Below are 21,104 nucleotides of genomic sequence, written 5' to 3' on the forward strand. Positions count from 1 at the left end.
CTATTGAATAACCCCGTAGTAAGGGGTTAAAGGTGTAACAGCATAACGTGCAAATACGCTGTGTATATGGATGTCAAAAACACCAAAACTACAGGTGTTAATGTGTAGTATAAATGTGTCGGTTTGATAAAGAAATGTGCATTTGGAATTTGTGCAAAAAATGACTATTTGTGTCAGTTTAATAAAAAGAATGTGCATTTGAATATCATAAACTAATGATTTAGAAAGAACGTGCGTATATAGATACTGATAAATCAAAAACAAAAACAAAACTTCCGAGGGATTCCTAGAAAGCAAAGGCTATGAACTTATAGTGAAAGAAAAGTGCCTGCACAGAGACACTAAGCTAGTTCTTCAATGAGAACCAGGGTGAACTGAGTTCAACCCGTGAGAAAAAAGGGGGGAGGCGCATGCGTGAAAAACACAGTGAAGGTAACTCGGGTTCAAATGCCGCACCAACATCTTGAGTGCAGGAAACAGACATACAAAAAATATGAAAAAGTGAATGAAAATTATGATACGAAGATTAACATTCAAAACTTGTATAATTGTAGATCACTTAGATGAAAAATGTACATACATATGTACAACATAATGAATGTACATGTTTATATGGAAAATATATATATATATATATAAAAATACATATATAGATGTAAAAAATGTGAAAAGGACATATGTATCCATATAAAAATTCATGTATAAAAAATATAAAAATATATATATATTGGGATTAAATCATTTATAATTAATATTTGATGATTAGTGAGGACTGACATTTAAATGAGACTAAGTCCACATAACATAGAAACGCGCTGGGATAAAAACTTCAATTAAAATCCAACATTCATTAAAGTTCTAATAATTATGCATAAATAATAATAATATTTAATAATCATGTAACATCATGTGTATAAAAATATGTATAAATGTGTAAAAAATTCATGTGAGGAGAAATTTATGCTGATCTCCTTAAGCATCACATGAAATTCATCAATGCATATATGGAAATATATTTGCCCATTGCTGAATGCTGAATTGCTGTGGCGATGAGAATTTAGCCTATTGTGAAGGGCTTGGCTTGTTCTGCCCACATATAACTTGCCGCAGGAACATTCTATAAGGCTAAATTCTCATCGCCACAATGTAAGATCTGGCTTTCTCCTACATAGTTTGTCCAGACACTGCACAGTCCAGCACAACAGAAGTCTGGATTTTACGATCACCCCAATTGAGCAGATCAGTCCCCTGATTCACAATAGATCAGAGATGCTTAGTCGCAAGGAGACCTTTTGGATCCACAAATTAAATACTCTAACCCCCTTTGGATTGAATGAAGTTGTAGATCTGTTTTATTAACTGCTAGCCATCAGTTTTTAATGGGCAACAAGATCATGAGTTATCCTTTTTAATTGTCACCAATTTTTACATTTTAAATTCATAAATTTTAGTTTATATATCTTTATATTGCTCTTTTCAGCAATGGGCAAATATATTTCCATATATGCATTGATGAATTTCATGTGATGCTTAAGGAGATCAGCATAAATTTCTCCTCACATGAATTTTTTACACATTTATACATATTTTTATACACATGATGTTACATGATTATTAAATATTATTATTATTTATGCATAATTATTAGAACTTTAATGAATGTTGGATTTTAATTGAAGTTTTTATCCCAGCGCGTTTCTATGTTATGTGGACTTAGTCTCATTTAAATGTCAGTCCTCACTAATCATCAAATATTAATTATAAATGATTTAATCCCAATATATATATATTTTTATATTTTTTATACATGAATTTTTATATGGATACATATGTCCTTTTCACATTTTTTACATCTATATATGTATTTTTATATATATATATATATTTTCCATATAAACATGTACATTCATTATGTTGTACATATGTATGTACATTTTTCATCTAAGTGATCTACAATTATACAAGTTTTGAATGTTAATCTTCGTATCATAATTTTCATTCACTTTTTCATATTTTTTGTATGTCTGTTTCCTGCACTCAAGATGTTGGTGCGGCATTTGAACCCGAGTTACCTTCACTGTGTTTTTCACGCATGCGCCTCCCCCCTTTTTTCTCACGGGTTGAACTCAGTTCACCCTGGTTCTCATTGAAGAACTAGCTTAGTGTCTCTGTGCAGGCACTTTTCTTTCACTATAAGTTCATAGCCTTTGCTTTCTAGGAATCCCTCGGAAGTTTTGTTTTTGTTTTTGATTTATCAGTATCTATATACGCACGTTCTTTCTAAATCATTAGTTTATGATATTCAAATGCACATTCTTTTTATTAAACTGACACAAATAGTCATTTTTTGCACAAATTCCAAATGCACATTTCTTTATCAAACCGACACATTTATACTACACATTAACACCTGTAGTTTTGGTGTTTTTGACATCCATATACACAGCATATTTGCACGTTATGCTGTTACACCTTTAACCCCTTACTACGGGGTTATTCAATAGTTGTTTGTTTCTTTCCCCTTCAACAAGCAGTCAGCCATAGAGTAATGGATAGTTACGAGCTATTTGGAGTTAGGACTCAGGGAAATACTCCTTCTTTGGGGTTCTAGTACCACATTTAACAGTGGTCTTTTATGTCTACCATCACATTTACGCGCTTAGAAAAAAACCAAATAGTTTCAATAATTTTTATTTTTACACTTTTATTCATCATTATCTTTTATTTTGCAGTCATTTTTATGATGTGAAAAAGTCAGATGCTTGTATACATGTATATATATATTTTTTAAAAAAACTAACACGATTTCGTTGTAGTCTTCACGTGCTCATGAGTCATTCTGTTACCATGAGAGCATTGACGTCACTGTGATCAACGTGGCTTTTAATGGACTCCTATATAACCAACTGGTCTGCATACTGTGTGTACATTTTCTCTTTTCCCTGAAGAAGGAGACGGTTTATGTCTCTGAAACGCGTTGGAACTGTAATAAAAAAGAGATCTTAAATTTAACATCTTGGAAATATCGTTTCTTTAGCGCGGCTTAAACCCGTTTTTCTCATATATGTATATACATATATAAAAAATTCCTTATTAAGAGGGCAGGTCGGGCGGCGTCATAGCGACGTCACACGGCAGGCGGCCAATAGAATCGGAGGGGTGGAGATGAGCGGGACGTAAACATCCAGCCCACCTCTGTTCTTCCGCATAGCCGGCGTGAGCTGCAGGACGCAGGTAGGAGATGTTCCTCGCTCCTGTGGCTTCACACACAGCGATGTGTGCTGTCGCAGGAACGAGGAACAACACCGTACCTGTCGCAGTCGTGTAATTATGGAATTCCCAGACACTACACTGATGATACGATTACGACGATTTTGCGCTCGTTAATCGTATCATCTAGGATTTACACACTACGATGTCGAGTGCGACACCGGATGTGCCTCAATTTCGACATGACCCCTCCGAGATCGCACCTGCGATGTCGTAGTGTGCAAAGTGCCCCTTAGAAACATGAAAATAGAATAGAGATAGATAGATAGATAGATAGATAGATAGATAGATTTCATTACCTTCCTTTCGTCCTCATCAGGATCCCTTTTCTTTGGTCAGTGAGAGCAGGACATCCTTTGTCTATAACCAGCATTGCTGTAGTGTATGTATACTATTCTCCACCCTCAATCCATCAGACTCTTTCGCTAAGTGCAAACAATTATGAAAGTACAGAATAATTGTTTTGTATATATCTGTTAAGTTGTTAATGCATGTTTTTTAACTTATACATCATTTATTCATATTTCTTTGAAAAAAGCATTTACCTACTTTTCTGCAATTACTTAATGATACATTCATGCAAGCATTACAACATTGGTTTTGATAGATTTCCCAGAGAGTTAGGCGGGCTTTGCACACTACCACATTGCAAGTCGATGCTGCTATGTCGAACGCGATTGTCCCCGCCCCCGTCGCAGGTACGATATCTTGTGATAGCTGTAGTAGCGAAAATTATCGCTACGCCGGCTTCACATGCACTCACTTGCCCTGCGACCGTCGCTCTGGCCTGCGACCCGCCTCCTTCCTAAGGGGGCGGGTCGTGCGGCGTCATAGCGACATCACACGGCAGGCGGCCAATAGCGGCGGAGGGGCGGAGATGAGCAGGATGTAAACATCCCGCCCACCTCCTTCCTTTCGTATAGCCGCCGGCGGCAGGTAAGGAGATGTTCCTCGCTCCTGTGGCTTCATACACAGCGATGTGTGCTGCCGCAGGAACGAGGAACAACATCGTACCTGTCGCGGCACCGGCATTATGGAAATGTTGGAGAATACACCGATGATACGATAACGACGCTTTTGCGCTCGTTCATCGTATCATCTAGGATTTACACACTACGATGTCGAAAGTGACGCCGGATGTGCGTCACTTTCGATTTGACCCCACCGACATCGCACATGCGATGTTGCAACGTGCAAAGCCACCCTTAGAGATGAGCGAACCCAAGGTTCAATATTCGGTGTTCAAACCAAACACAGACTTTCCAAAAAACAGTTTTGATTTGGAGTTGGGGTGATTTATGTATGAGTACCACTCGGTGCTCAGCTCTCACTGAGGGGAACAACAGTGTGATCGAATATAGTGTGCACCAAACAAAAAAAAATGGAAAAACTCCACCCATGGCTCCACCATAAGAAGCAGATGTGACTCGCCCACCCCATGGCCTTATCTGACTCGGTGTAGAGCCGGATAAGTCCGGGGTACTCAGTGGTGGCAGGGCCCGATTCCGTGACGTTGGTGGAGTCAATTAATGTGGCGACTGTGGGGGTGATGATTATAATAAAGTTTATGAAAGATTTGTGATGCCACCTGTGGTAAATTGCAGCTCTTTAGGGCCGCAGCTGCTGAAAGGGACTCCGGGGCTGATGTTACAGCTAGAGTTGAGCGCGGTTCTAGGTTCGAGGTTCTCCAGTTCTAGGCTCGAGTGATTTTGGGGCCTGTTCTAGATCGAACTAGAACTCGAGCTTTTTGCAAAAGCTCGATAGTTCTAGAAACGTTCGATAATGGTTCTAGCAGCAAAAAAACAGCTAATTCCTAGCTGGCTTTCCACTGTAATAGTGAAGTCACTCTGTGACTCACACTATTATGACATTTCAGTGTATAGTGTGCGTGAACAGCGCCTTCAGATCACTGCTGTTTGTATAATGGCGATCGCCATTATTTTTTTTTCCTTGTCTTCCTTCCCTAAGCGCGCGCGTGTAGTGGGGAGGGCCAGCATGTCAGCCAATCCCAGACACACACACAGCTAAGTGGACTTTTAGCCAGAGAAGCAACGGCATGTGTGATAGGATGTCCATGTCACATGTCCCTGCATTATAAAAACGAGTATCTGCCCGTCCGGACGCCATTATCTCTTCTGCGTCCTTGGTGTCAGACATCACTGGCGCAGCTCCGTCTTGAGTCCTATCGCCGATACTGCTGTATGCGCTCCATACACAGCGCTGGACAGCTTAGGGATAGCACTTTCTATAAGTCCTTTTAAGGGCTCGTACCGGCAGGGTCAGAGCCATAGGTGACAGGTCCTGAAAACAGCGACAGCGTCTGTGTAGCCAAGGTCAGGGATTTCCTCGCTGCATTTCCCCATTAGGAGGGAATAGAAAGGCAGGCTTCCATTCCTCTATCCAGAGCCCCACAATCCTGCACTGTACCCTCCTGTCCTCTGCACACTCCAACTCATTATAACTAAGCCATTATACTAGCAAACACTCAGTGTACCTAGTGGCATCCTAAACGTGGCTATTGGACTTTTGTCTAGTCCCACTAGTGCAAAGATATTTACAGCACGTCTGCCTGCATTGCACACTCCAACTCATTATAACTAAGCCATTATACTAGCAAACACTGAGTGTACCTAGTGGCATCCTAAACGTGGCTATTGGACTTTTGTCTAGTCCCACTAGTGCAAAGATATTTGCAGCACGTCTGCCTGCATTGCACACTCCAACTCATAGTTACTAATCCATTATACTAGCAATTTATGCTGCCAGTTTAAGGGCCGTAGTTGCATTGTCAGGGATATTTATTCTTTATTATTCTGCTGTTAATAAAGCTAGACCACCGCTGCAATCTACACCACCTCTCAATTTTTACTACCACATTTTCAGTGCACAATCTTGTTGCAATCAACATGAGTGGCAAAATGACAGATGCTGGTGGAAAGGGGAAGAGGCGTGGTGGAAAAGGAAAAAAAAGGTTTTGTCCGTGGGGAAGGTGGCAAAGCTCCATTATCATCTGCTGAAGATAGACCATCTGTTACGGTTGCTGCGAGCACTGGAGACTATGTCCAGATTTCTTGCTACTGCACATGTGCGAGCGCTGGAGACTAAGTCCAGATTTCTTGCTACTGCACATGTGCGAGCGCTGGAGACTAAGTCCAGATTTCTTGCTACTGCACATGTGCGAGCGCTGGAGACTAAGTCCAGATTTCTTGCTACTGCACATGTGCGAGCGCCGGAGACTAAGTCCAATCTTGGAGCCATTGCACATGTGCGGGTGACATCATCGCTGACACGAGGTCACATGTCTCTGACACCTTCTATGCCGATTGGTCGCTGGTCATGTGCTTGTGACGTCTTGCTCGGTGATAGGCCAGCATGACGTCACTCCTGTCGTTCTGGAAGCGGATTGGCTCTGGTGTCCTCCATCTTGGATGAGGCACAGAGTCTATATAAGACCCTGACACACGCCGCATGGTGCTCAGTCCTCTTGGTTCATGCATATGAGTAGACGCTCTGTGCGCGTTCCTCTAGGCATTCCTCTGTCTATGCTAGGTGAGCGCTACCGGCAGGGTAGCGTTCTTATACCTTACAGCTTCGGCTGCTGTCCGTATCCTTACCTCTTAGGGGAGCGGACATAGGCAGGTGCCTGAGGCACATGGTCTGGCTGGGCCTTGTGATTGTACTCGTAGGTGGACGTTGCCGCTAGGGTAACATTCCTTATACTGCGTCTGGCAGTTGTTCGTATCCTCGCACACTAGGGGAGCGAACAGAGGTAGGAGCTTTGTGCGGCTTACGCTGCTGTTCGTCTCTTTTGCACCACTAGAAGAGCGGACCTAGGCAGGTGCCATATCTAGTGGTTCGTGTCCTCGCACACTAGTGGAGCGAACGCAGGTAGGAGCTTTGTGCGGCTTACGCTGCTGTTCGTCTCTTTTGCACCACTAGAAGAGCGGACCTAGGTAGGTGCCATTTCGCACACATTGCCTTTGTCTCTGTGATTATTAACAGAGATCATTCCACACACCCTCCAAGTAAGGGAGGAATTGCTTTACTTTCTTATTATATCTTTCTGTGAGTTAACAGAGGTATTGCACTCTGCCATAGTCTGCAGCAAAGTCTTTGCACGGTGGACCCTGACTGTCTGATACTCCTTTCGGTTATTATCAGACAGCCCCCCGTAACACCATCTACCAGCAAAAGTAAGATATCTACTACTTACCGTGGACAATCCGATGTGCTCCCTTTTTTACGGACAGGAAAAACAGAAACAAAGGTAGATGATGGCCAAAAAAGGAAAATGCTTGAATGGATCTCAAGGGGTCCAACAGGTGCCCTCTCAGCCACTTCAAGTACCGCATCCAAAAAACACCAGTCCTCTGAGTTGTCATCCCAATCAAACTTGCATCAAACTTGCTTTCTCCCAGCTCTGAAGTCTCCATCAGCCCTGCACAGTATGGTGGAACTGAGATGGCTGAGTCTGCAGAGCTGTTCAGTCACACTATAGCCTGGGAATCAGAGGTCTGCTCCCAAGCTACAGTGAGTACAGAACATGAAATGGTCTGCAGTGATGCCCAGAACCTTTGTGACTCTGATTCAGGCCGTGAGGACCAAGTTTCTGAGCATAATGTTGACCCTTTGTCACAAACTGTAACACCTGTGGTTATAGACAATGAGGAACATACTGATGAAGATGAGACGCAGATACCCGATTGGGATGACAACTTAAATATTCGGTCAGGGCAAGAAGAGGCTCGGTCTGAGGGGGAGGGGAATGCAAACACAACAATTGATGATGAAGTTCTAGATCCCACCTACTGTCAACCCACAGTCAGGCACTCGAGGAGGTCAACAGAGGTGGTGGAGGAGGATGCAACTGATGACGAAGTTACCTTGCGCCTTCCTGGACAGAGTCGGAGTACTGGTAGCACGTCTACAACTGCATTCTCAGCCACCACTCTGCCTCTGAGCACTAGTCGGGGTGGATCAACAGGTCGCATGCCCTCTAAGCCTTGCCTAGCCTGGTCCTTTTGTTGACATAGCAAAAGATCGCCCAAATTATGTGATCTGTAAAATTTGTCATGGTTCTATTAGTAGAGGTCAAAACCTCAGCAGTTTGACAACTTCTTCCATGAATCGTCACATGAATAAATATCATAGGTCCCGGTGGGAAGCTCACCTTGCTGCAATGTGGCCTAGCGGAGCGAACCATCCACCGCCTGCCCCTTCCAGTGCATCCGCGCGCTCTTCATCTTCTATGACTGTGGGGACAGCTGTCACACCTGTTTTTCCACGCACAACTTCCACCACTGTAACCGCAACAGGCAGTTTGCTTGGTAGGTCGTCAGTTGGTTTGGAAGGGGAAACAAGTGAGTGTGTACAGCTCTCTCAGACATCAATAGCACCAACGTTGGATGAAGGCAACATCATGTCTCCGCCTGCACTTTCCTCACAAACCTGCATTTTTCCAGGGACACCCTACTCAACACCGTCTACACACAGCAGCCAGATCTCTGTCCCTCAGATGTGGTCAAATAAAAGGCCACTTCCTGCGACCCATGACAAAGCTAAGAGGTTGACTCTATCCCTCTGTAAGCTCTTGGCTACCGAAATACTGCCTTTCCACCTAGTGGACACACAGGATTTTAGAGACCTTATGTCTGTCGCTGTGCCGCAGTACCAGATGCCTAGTCGCCACAACTTCTCTAAGAAAGGTGTGCCCGCGCTACACCAGCATGTCGCACACAACATCACCGCTTCTTTGAGAAACACTGAGTGTGAACGGGTGCATTTCACCACCGATACTTGGACCAGTAAGCATGGACAGGGACGTTACATGTCACTGACTGGGCACTGGGTAACTATGGTGATAGATGGTGAAGGGTCTGCTGCACAAGTCTTGCTGTCCCCACGACTTGTGTGTCAATCCTCTGTCTGTCCAAGTTCCGCCACTGCTTCTGCCTCCTCCACTTACCTCATCTGGGTCCTCCACCTCCGCCCCAAGCCTGCCTGGTCAGGCCACCAGCGTTCTCACTGCGCAGAAGGAATCACGCACGCCTCATTACTATGCTGGCAGCAGAGCGCAACGGCATCAGGCGGTCTTTAGCTTGACATGTCTTGGGAATAAGAGTCACACAGCTGAGGAGTTGTGGTCAGCTCTGCGGTCCGAGTTTAATAAATGGTTGTTTCCGCTCAACCTGCAGCCTGGTAAGGCCGTGTGCGACAATGCTGCAAACCTGGGTGTGGCCCTTTGCCTGGGCAAGGTGACACACGTGCCTTGTATGGCTCACGTGTTGAACCTTTTTGTCCAGCAATTCTTAACACACTATCCCGGCCTAGATGGCCTTCTGACCAGGGCATGAAAACTGTCTGCTTACTTCCGCCGTTCAAGCGCCGCAGCTGAGCGACTTGCATCGCTCCAGAAGTCTTTCGGCCTGCCGGTTCATCGCCTGAAATGCGATGTGCCGACACGCTGGAATTCAACTCTCCACATGTTACAGCGACTGTGGCAGCACCGCCGAGCCCTGGTGCAATACGCCATGACGTATAGCCTGGGCCAACGAGATGCAGAGGTGGGGCAGATCACCCTGATGGAGTGGTCTCAGATCAAGGACCTATGCACCCTTCTGCACAGTTTCGACATGGCGACGAATATGTTTAGCGCTGACAATGCCATTATCAGCATGACAATTCCAGTCATTTACATGCTGGAGCACACACTAAACACTATTCGGAGTCAGGGGGTGGGACAACAGGAAGGGGAGGAACTACAGGAGGATTCATATGCGCAAGAGACAACAACATCACCAAGGTCCAGACGTTCATCATCACCAACGCGGCAGGCATGGGACCATGGGGGACAGGGATCAACAAGGGCACATAGTAGCAGGCTAAATGTTGAGGAAGGTGCAGGAGAACATGAAGAAATGGAGGACGAACTGTCCATGGACATGGAAGACTCAGCAGATGAGGGAGACTTTGGTCAAATTTCAGTTGAAAGAGGTTGGGGGGAGATGTCAGAGGAAGAAAGAACGGGTAGCACCTCTATGCCACAAACACAGCGTGGACTTGGTCCGCATGGCTGCGCAAGACACATGAGTGCCTTCTTGTTGCACTACCTCCAACATGACCCTTGTATTGTCAAAATTAGAAGTGATGATGACTACTGGATTGCCACACTATTAGATCCCCGGTACAAGTCCAAATTTTGTGACATAATTCCAGCCATAGAAAGGGACGCACGTATGCAGGAGTATCAGCAGAAGCTGTTACTCGATCTTAGCTCGGCTTTTCCACCAAACAACCGTGCAGGTGCAGGGAGTGATTCTCCCAGTTGTAACTTGACAAACATGGGACGGTCTCGTCATCTTCAACAGTCTACCCGTACCAGTGGCACCGTATCTGGTGCTGGTAACAGCAATTTTATGGAATCTTTTCATAATTTTTTTAGACCCTCCTTTGCAAGGCCACCAGAGACAACAAGTCTGACACATAGTCAACGGCTGGAGAGGATGATACAGGAGTATCTCCAAATGAACATCGATGCCATGACTTTGCAAATGGAGCCTTGCTCATTTTGGGCTTCAAATCTAGAAAAATGGCCAGAGCTATCCAGTTACGCCTTGGAGATTTTGTCGTGTCCAGCTGCCAGCGTTGTCTCTGAACGTGTCTTCAGTGCTGCTGGGTGTGTGCTGACAGATAAGCGCACGCGTCTGTCTAGTGACAATGTGGACAGACTGACGTTCATCAAAATGAACAAGTCATGGATCCAGAAGGAATTTACTACCCCTGTGTCATCCTAGGGAGTGTAAATGCTTGTGGATTTGGAATGTGCTTGATGCAAATCTACCTGTGAAGTGTACAACTAGGGCACAAGTGCTGCCACTGAATACCGCTTGGAGTAACCCTTGCTTGCTGTGTTTTTTATAAATGAGCCAAGATGAACAGAGCTGGGATCAGGAAAGACTTTGCTACCTACCCCGGTGTCATCCTGGGGATGGTTAATTATGGCGTATTTTTAAATGTGCTTGATGCAAATCTAGCTGTGAAGTGTACAACTGGGGCACAACTGCTGCCACTGAAGGGGTGGGTGTGTGGGGCACAATTTTTGGAAAAAAGGGAGACTCCGCTTGGAGTAACCCTTGCTTGCTGTGTTTTTTAAAAATGATCCAAGATGAACAGAGCTGGGATCAGGAAAGACTTTGCTACCTACCCCGGTGTCATCCTGGGGACGGTTAATTATGACGTATTTTTGAATGTGCTTGATGCAAATCTAGCTGTGAAGTGTACAACTGGGGCACAACTGCTGACACTGAAGGGGTGGGTGTGTGTGGGGCCCAATTTTTGGAAAAAAGGGAGACTCCGCTTGGAGTCACATTGCGGTGTTTTACATGATTTTAGAAGGGCGTGCCATGCCTATATCTGTGTGTCCTCCACTTTTTCCTTGTCCTGCTCTTTTGTTTTCGCATGAGTATATGTCCTTGTCACTTTCCCATGTGTTTGTGTTGTGTTGTGAGTTGTTTGTCACCTTTTGGACACCTTTGAGGGTGTTTTCTAGGTGTTGTTATGTGTTTGTGAATGCCTGCCATTGTTTCCTATGCGGTTCGAGTTCGGTTCGTCGAACGTTCGACGAACCGAACTCGAGCGGGACCTCCGTTCGGCGAACTGACCTCGAGCCGAACCGGGACCAGTTCGCTCATCTCTAGTTACAGCAGATAAGAGGTTGCTTGCTCTCCACAGGGAGAGCGGGTACCCTGGGGCAACCTTTGGTACTTTGTAGGTTCTATGGTGTTTGTGGACGAGGTGCAGAATGAATCAGACAACACAGGGCTTGCAGTTAAGGTCTTTTACTCACCGTTTTTGAGTCCAGATGCTAGCAAACCGGTTGCCCACAGTATGCTGGGATCCACTGTCAGGTGCCTCCGCTGATCCCGGGTAGTTCAGAGGTCAATACCGGTGCACCCCTCCTGTGTCTCTTTCCTGACTGACTTTCTAGCCTTGACCATTGTAGCTGTGCTGGTCTTGGCCTCCACCACAGGGCCTGAACAAAGGGAGCCAACTGCAGTTGTATCTTGCCCCCTTCACAGGGGATCTGTGGCAGGTTATGGCCCTGGGCGCTTGCAACTACCCCAGGCCTTTCGGTGTTACTTTTGAGGAATTGTCTTTCTTCCCTCAGTCTAGGGACCGTCCCTGAATGCAGACAGATTCCTTCACCCGATCTTTCACTGGAACAGGCCATGAGCCAATATGCCCTTCCGTGGACCTGGGATACTTTCTTTCTCGCGGTCACCTGGGCCTAACTAGACCCCAGGATCTCCACCAGGAACTTCCTTCTGTTACTTTCTCCTCAGACTTTACTCCTTCACTCTCCTGAGGTAACTACCTCCCTCTCCTCCTCCCTCTGTCTCTCTCAGACTAGACTGACCTTAAACCTCCTAGTTCCCTTCTTTTCTCTCACTTTCTGACTCCTCCCACACACCCACTGACTAGGCCCCACCCTCACTATTGGGAACAGAAATGGGACTTATGGCCTCATGAATACATCTATGGGGGTTGCTGCTGTGATGCCCTGGGCAAGCCAGGGGTCACAGGTCATTACACCACCACACCCTACACCCCAGTTAGGCACATCAGCTAACCCAAAAATCCTTGTTGCCTTCCTCCAGGAGCTGGTGTTCACACCAGGGGGTGGGCCAGGCGGTTGGCTCCGCCCACCGAGGAGTTCACAGCTCTGGAGGCGGGAAGAACCAGGCAGTTAGCTCAGGGAAGAGCTTGAGAGTGAAGAACAGTTTAGGAGGGGAAAGTGAAGTGAAGTAGTAAAGGAGGACAGTAAGAGTGGTGACAGAAAAGAAACAGTTTGTAAAGCCTGAAGTTGGTCCGGGTGTGTACCCCGGGCTGAGAGACAGCAAGGTCAGCAGACGGCGGTGATTGTCCGCAGGGGTGACTGCTCGGAGGTTACTGGAAGGACCGCGGACGGGTGGTGACCCGGCGGTTTGGAGCAGTGTACAAGGAACAGTCAGCACCAGGGCAGGGGCCTTTCGGATCCCGGCAAGGCTAGGAGTCGCCATAATTTGCCAAATCCGTCAGTGAAGGGGACGACTGTCTCCAAACAACCAAGTCCCGATTGAAGGCAACAGTCCAACCATTAAAGGAGAGACATCGCCACCGCCAGGGCACCAGTTTCTCAGGGCCAGCGCCTGCGGGCGAGGAAGGGCTCCTCCGGCCCATATCCAAGCCGGGGAGCGGGTTACCGGTGGGAACCCATCGCAACCATCATCATCTTAGGTGCAGGAAAAGGGACCGTCACCGTCAACTACTGGGGAAAAGCAAGTGCAGCCGTCCGTGGGAACCATCTTTCCAGCCGTGTGTTTTACCGAGAACTGTGTCATCGTCTCAGGCTGAGTGAGTACCACAGTGCCGCAAGGCACAGCGCTGCCCCCGCGTCCCTGCACCCACCAAGCCCTGCATCTCCCACCACATCACTGGGCCCCGGGATCACCAACCCCTACCCACGGAGGGGCAACACAACAACTTGCTGCTCCACACCATCATTCCCGGGATCCCCATACAGAGCAGCGGTGGTGTCAACAAATCACCACAATCGTGGGTGGCGTCACGGACAATAGACTATATCCCAAAACCCAATCCCCTTTCACTCACGGGCGAGGAGCGCCGCTCGAGACCCCCGGGATCCGGCCCACCGCTCGAGCCACCACTGAGCAGCAGCAGCCGGACCCGAGCAGAGGGGTGAGCGCAGTGCTGACACCCTCCTCCCCGCCTGCGACAACTTGGCGTCACGAACAGGATCTTACCGCTCTGCTGTTGGGTAGAGTTGCGCCTTGTGACCGCCGGAGGTGTCCGGCAGAAAAATTTCAGAAGTCGCCATCTTTGGCGCGAAAAGTTCCCGCTCGAGCGTCTTCTCAAGTAGCAGAGGCGCGAAGGCCAAAACCCCGCCCCAATAGAGGAGGGGCCGGAAAGAAGCTAAGGGGGACGCGATAGTGGCTGGCTGCATGTGAGAGCAGCTACAACAGCAGGGACGCCAGGACTCTGCAGCGATATTGGGTTCCTGGAAGGCACGATTGCCAAGATGTACAACCTAACTGCCAACGAGGAAGCCCCCGCGCCCGGCACAGCGACGTGGCTGAGGGACCGGACCGTCCCGCTGAGTAACCGTCTGCAGGCCCATATGCAACTCCTCCTGGAGGAGTGGGAGACCGACATGGCGGACGTGGTGGCTGCTATGTGGTGACGCGAGGTTGAAGAGGAGTTGGAGGAGCGGGTAAGCGACCCACGCCCCTGTATTCCTGAGGGATCGGCCATTGGAGCTGAGGGGCCCGGCCGACTTCCGCTCACCCTGCCTCTCTCCCCGCTACCCGTGATAGCTGCTGCCGCCCCGCCATTAGGCCCGCTACCTGCCCAACCGGTAGCGATACCCTGCCCAGCCGCTCCGGCGGACCAGCCGGCTGCAGACGTCCAGGACGGCCCTGAGGTGCATCAGGGGGAACCGCGAGGACCGCGGCCCCTTAACAGCATGGTGCCAGAAGCCCCGGCAGTGACTGTGCCGGACACTGAGCCTGGAACCGTGGCCTGGATGAAGGCCCGGGTGATGCAATTCCACCAGCGTCAGCAGGATCAGATCTTCCGGATGATGGAGCAGTGGACCAACGAGGTGGAGGAGCTGATTTCAACCGCCCCGATGTACGGAGGGGAAATGGATGTAGCAGAGTCGACTGGTGACCCACGTCCCTATGTCCTGCCTGGACCGGCCGCTGCGGCTGAGGGGCCCGGCCTAGCCTCGGCCTATGCATCACCCTTGCCGTTACTTATGGAGAGCCTCAGTGTAAGCTCGCCTAATCTGCTGCTCCGTGCTACCGCAGAAGGGTCTGAAATGCTGGATGCTGGAGACCAGGAAGCTGCGGCAGCTGGCGGCAACCCGCCTGACGCAGGAACAAGAGATGACGACTCTTGCCCCAGCCCCGGGTCCGCTGTTGAGCTTGAAGAGGCAAGTGAGTGTCCCCGCTATGTGGGAGACCCCGTGGTTTTCCATACCCCGCGTACCGACGGAAATGGGTACCGGGTGCCCCTGTCACAGCAGGCATGTCAGTGCATGTTTGATAGGCTGGTGGCAGAGGATGGGTCCGCCTCAGCAGAAGAATCTGAGTAGGGCAGCGGATGCCCGCTGTAGCAGTCCCCGTTGGGACCAAAGTGTTTACAAGTTTTTGTTTGAAAGTTCTGCTGATGATAAGATGAGTACCGAAGTTTCACCAGATTATCTACCGTGATTGAGAGAACCGGCCGTTGCCAGCACCGTTGTCCCCGTAGGGACCGTTTAAAAAGTTTGCATGAGGAACTGCTCATGGACAAGCCCGTGAACTTGCAGGGCAACCACAAACGTTAGTGGCTTGTAAATAAGTTGTTTACCGTTACCGTTTCCGCAGTGCCGCCTCCGGAGAGGCAGGTTGGAGGGAGGGCCCGCAGTAGAGCCGGCTGGGGCCCAGCCACCACAGGAACCGGTGGCTACCCTCTGGAGGGGAAGGACAGATCCCGCTCGGGTAACTTGTGCTGGACTTGGGTCAAGGGGTGCTGCCTGGGTTTTAGGGGCAGCATCAGGGCCAGGTTGCTTGGGTGGGAAAGAGCGGAAACCGTAGCCGTAAACCGTTGCAACGTTTAAGAAAAGTGCCTCCCGTTATGGGAAGATGTAATAAAATGTAAATATGTTACCGTTTTACACTTTTATATATTTTTCAGAAAAATAAAACCGGTGTTGGACGGGCAGCCCGCGGACGGTCTGCATTTTGCTAAGGGGGAATGTGACGCCCTGGGCAAGCCAGGGGTCACAGGTCATCACACCACCACACCCTACACCCCAGTTAGGCACATCAGCTAACCCAAAAATCCTTGTTGCCTTCCTCCAGGAGCTGGTGTTCACACCAGGGGGTGGGCCAGGCGGTTGGCTCCGCCCACCGAGGAGTTCACAGCTCTGGAGGCGGGAAGAACCAGGCAGTTAGCTCAGGGAAGAGCTTGAGAGTGAAGATCAGTTTAGGAGGGGAAAGTGAAGTGAAGTGGTAAAGGAGGACAGTAAGAGTGGTGACAGAAAAGAAACAGTTTGTAAAGCCTGAAGTTGGTCCGGGTGTGTACCCCAGGCTGAGAGACAGCAAGGTCAGCAGACGGCGGTGATTGTCCGCAGGGGTGACTGCTCGGAGGTTACTGGAAGGACCGCAGATGGGTGGTGACCCGGCGGTTTGGAGCAGTGTACAAGGAACAGTCAGCACCAGGGCAGGGGCCTTTCGGATCCCGGCAAGGCTAGGAGTCGCCATAATTTGCCAAATCCGTCAGTGAAGGGGACGACTGTCTCCAAACAATCAAGTCCCGATTGAAGACAACAGTCCAACCATTAAAGGAGAGACACCGCCACCGCCAGGGCACCAGTTTCTCAGGGCCAGCGCCTGCGGGCGAGGAAGGGCTCCTCCAGCTCATATCCAAGCCGGGGAGCGGGTTACCGGTGGGAACCCATCGCAACCATCATCATCTTAGGTGCAGGAAAAGGGACCGTCACCGTCAACTACTGGGGAAAAGCAAGTGCAGCCGTCCGTGGGAACCGTCTTTCCAGCCGTGTGTTTTACCGAGAACTGTGTCATCGTCTCAGGCTGAGTGAGTACCACAGTGCCGCAAGGCACAGCGCTGCCCCCGCGTCCCTGCACCCACCAAGCCCTGCATCTCCCACCACATCACTGGGCCCCGGGATCACCAACCCCTACCCACGGAGGGGCAACACAACAACTTGCTGCTCCACACCATCATTCCCGGGATCCCCATACAGAGCAGCGGTGGTGTCAACAAATCACCACAACCGTGGGTGGTGTCACGGACAATAGACTATATCCCAAAACCCAATCCCCTTTCACTCACGGGCGAGGAGCGCCGCTCGAGACCCCCGGGATCCGGCCCACCGCTCGAGCCACCACTGAGCAGCAGCAGCCGGACCCTAGCAGAGGGGTGAGCGCAGTGCTGACACCCTCCTCCCCGCCCGCGACACTGCCACTATCCCTGACCCAGTGTATGCCTACCAATTGTTGTGTGTAAGTTTAATCTGTGGACCGGTAGGTGACCCCATTCTTACCCAGGATGGGATATCACACCTCTGGCTGAGGTGCAATATCTCTGTGGCGACAGAAGTCTCAGGGGCACCACAGATTTGCAAAAATGGCCGGCATGGCAGAGCTCCTAGATGAAAATCACTGCTACGCAAAAAGAACTTCAGACACGACTCGGTTTTTGCCAGAATACATTTTGGTGATTCTATCGACTTTTGGAAGAATTCTCTCCGGACTGACGAAAGAAAAGTGGAACTTTTTTGAAGGTTTATGTCCCATTACATTTGGCATGGAAGTAACACAAAATATCAGAAAGCGTTTATCAGACCAAGAGTATTATATGGTGCTAGTATGATGGTCTGGGGCTTTTTTTGCTGCTTTAGGTCCTAGATGACTTGCATTGGTAAATGGAACCAAGCTTTCTGCTGTCTACCCAAAATCCTGAAGGAGAATGTCCGACCAACTGTTTGTAACCTCAAGCTAAAGCACACTTGGGTTATGCAGCAGGACAATGATCCAAAGCACCAGAAAGCCCACCTCTGAATGGCTTATGAAAAAACTAAATTAAGACTTTGGAGTGGCTTGGTCAAAGTCCTACCATTAATCTGTTTGAGATGCTGTGGCATGACCTTAAAAATGGCGGTTCATGCTTGGAAACTCTCCAATGTGGCTGAATTACAACAATTCTCTAGGTCCATCTGGTTCAATTACCTGACCCTAGGTATCCCTAGTGCTGGACCCTAAATAGGGAACGGATGGGATGAGCTCTTCATCAACCCCACTAAAACTAAAGAAGACACAAGGAGGACACAAAGGGAAAATGCATGAACTACTTATCCACAGATGACTCAGGTAGAAGTTAAGCAAAATTTCAGCAATGATACGACAGATGAAAACAAACCACCGGCTTGCAACCAGAGTTTGCATGAAATGAATAATTTCAGCAGCACAAGTCCAGGGAAGAAGGTAGTATTTAAGCACTTGGAGAATACTGATAATCAGCATCTGAATAGAAGGAGATGTCCGCTGGGTCCTAAAGGGGAAAAGATGAAAATCCAGCAGGAAAGCTATCCATTACAATGAATACTTACAGCAGGAACAATAGAAAGTCAGGGAGCATTTTGCACAACCAAATGCTGTGACCTTCTATTGCCAGAAACCACATGACTGTCTGACACCCATGATAGTCTGCCCTTACTACCACTTGCAGTAGTGCTTTCCACAGTTTAACTGCACTAACCCTTTCCTATTTACCTGATGGGAACACCTTTCTTCTACTCACAGGGAATGCCCCCTGTTCCTTAGTATTGTCTTTGTAAGGAATTAGTCATTTGCCAGTCCTTTATATTGACCACACATGTATTTATACATATAAATGAGATCTCCTCTGAGACGTTTTTTTTCTAAGCTAAACAAATCCAACTTTTCCACCTCTCATCATATGGGCGGCCTCCATTCCTTGTAGTAGTCTAGTTGCTGCCTTTGAACTAGCTCTAACTTTTGAATATCCTGTAGGCCTCTTTCAGACGTCAGTGATTCTGGTACGTATGTGACAGTTTTTATATGTACCAGAGTCATGGACATACGCAGACCTATTAAAATCAATAGGTCTGCACACATATTAGTGATTTTTCACTGACCGTGTATCGGTGCCGTCTACGCGCGTGTCCGTGATTTCCATATGGGGAAATGTCTATTTTTTTTTTGGCATTATTGATGTTCCACGGACCACACTTTGGTGTGATCCGAGAAACACGTACCAGAAAAAAACACATACATTGAAAATATAAAGCTTTTGAAACTCACCTTCTCCAGCGCTGCTGTCTCCGGCTGCTGCTCTCTTTTGCTTCCCGGCCGGCTAATTATTCTAATATATATGCATTTATGCACTTCACAGCTGACCCAGAAGAAGCTGCAGGAGGGAGACAGCGGAGGCCGGAGACAGCATCGCAAGAGAGATCAACACCATGGACAGCAGGAGCATGGACAGGTGAGTATAATAGCCTGATTTTCATGAGCTATTACTTATCATGGATCATGAATCATGGGTAGCACATGGAGAACCCACATGTGCCATGAATCACAGCACACGTAGGGATATATGCGTTTTTAACACGTCAATGTGACATGTGGAACAGGCTAATAAAAAGTGGCGCCCAAAACGGGATCCAATATTCCAGATGTGGAGGGGTAACAACACGTTGGATGGGATCGCGGGATCTAATCTCTCTTTTTTCTGCTCTTTTCTAGTTTAAACTTCTGTTGCACAAATAATAATCTCTCTGTCTCTCCCTACTTCTTTCTCTCTAAATCCAAACCTAAAGGGAATAAACAAAAATAATTATTAATAAAATAAAAAAAAAATTAAGCAATGAAATACCTCTTTCACTCTAACCTGGGAGTTTTCTGCTTCTCTATCTAGATTCAAAATATGGACAACACTCTAGAAAATATTTACAAAAGCAGCAGACTTTATTAGTCCATATATAGCAATGCTTAATCTAAAAAAGCAATTTTAAAATTCAAACTGGATGACTTTTTCCTTTTTATTCATCTTAGATTTTAGGGAAACAAATTTGTTGTGAATCACAGATATTCTAATTTGTGCTTCTTCTGCTCTGGAAAGATGTGAGTAAAGCGGGCTTTACACGCAACGACATCGCTAACGAGATATCGTTGGGGTCACGGAATTCGTGACGCACATCCGGCCTCGTTAGCGACGTCGTTGCGTGTGACACCGCAGGAACGACCGTTAGCGATCAAAAATACTCACCGAATTGTTGATCGTTGACGCGTCGTTCCTATCCCGATTATCGTTGCTGTTGCAGGACGCAGGTTGTTCGTCGTTCCAGCGGCAGCACACATCGCTATGTGTGACACCGCAGGAACGAGGAACAACATCGTACCTGCAGCCGCACGCAATGCGGAAGGAAAGAGGTGGGCGGGATGTTCGGCTCGTTCATCTCCGCCCCTCCGCTTAGTGACGCCGCTATGATGCCGCACGAACCGCCCCCTTAGAAAGGAGGCGGTTCGCCAGAAACAGTGATGTCGCTAGGCAGGTAAGTCCGTGTGAGAGGTGAAAGCGATGTTGTGCACCAGGGGCAGCGATTTGCCCGGGACGCACAACCGACGGGGGCGGGTACGCTCGCTAGCGATGTAGCTACCGATATCGCTGAGTGTAAAGCCTGTTTAACATTCTGAGGTCTCCTAGGACTGTAACCAATCTCATGTCTTCTATTAAAAGGGAATCTGTCACAAGATTTTTTCCACCTAATCTGAAAGCAGTATAAGGACTTGGCAGAAACCCTGATGTATCACTTACTGCTAAGTGTAGTTTAACCCCTTCATAACAGGCCGATTTTCCATTTTTCATTTTTGTTTTTCGCTCCCTTTCTTCCGAGAGCCGTAACTTTTTTTATTCTTCCGTCTATCTTGCCATATGAGGGCTTGTTTTTTGTGGGACAAGTTGTACTTTTAAATAAAACCATAAAGTTTTACCATATAGTGTACTGGAACACGGCAAAAAAATTCAAAGTTTTGAAAAATTGTAAAATAGTGCATTTGCATGATAGTTTTTAGGATATTTTATTCACCTTTTTCCCTATATGGTAAAACTGATTTGTTGGTGTGATGCCTCATGTTGGTACAAGTTCGTAGACAGCAAACATGTATAGGTTTACTTTTATCTAAGGGGTTAAAAAAATTCTGAAGTTTGTCCAAAAAAGTGGCGCACTTTTTGAGGCATATTCC

The 21,104-nt window shown here is 47.7% G+C and overlaps 1 protein-coding gene across 1 annotated transcript in view; it reads right to left on the reverse strand.

The window, feature by feature from the left end:
- LOC142256814 (C3a anaphylatoxin chemotactic receptor-like) overlaps nucleotides 1-21,104 on the reverse strand; it is a 450,349-nt gene that overhangs the window by 345,752 nt on the left and 83,493 nt on the right. The window lies entirely within an intron of this gene.

Source organism: Anomaloglossus baeobatrachus, chromosome 11 (assembly GCF_048569485.1).
Source record: "Anomaloglossus baeobatrachus isolate aAnoBae1 chromosome 11, aAnoBae1.hap1, whole genome shotgun sequence".
In the NCBI taxonomy this organism is placed as follows: Eukaryota; Metazoa; Chordata; class Amphibia; order Anura; family Aromobatidae; genus Anomaloglossus; species Anomaloglossus baeobatrachus.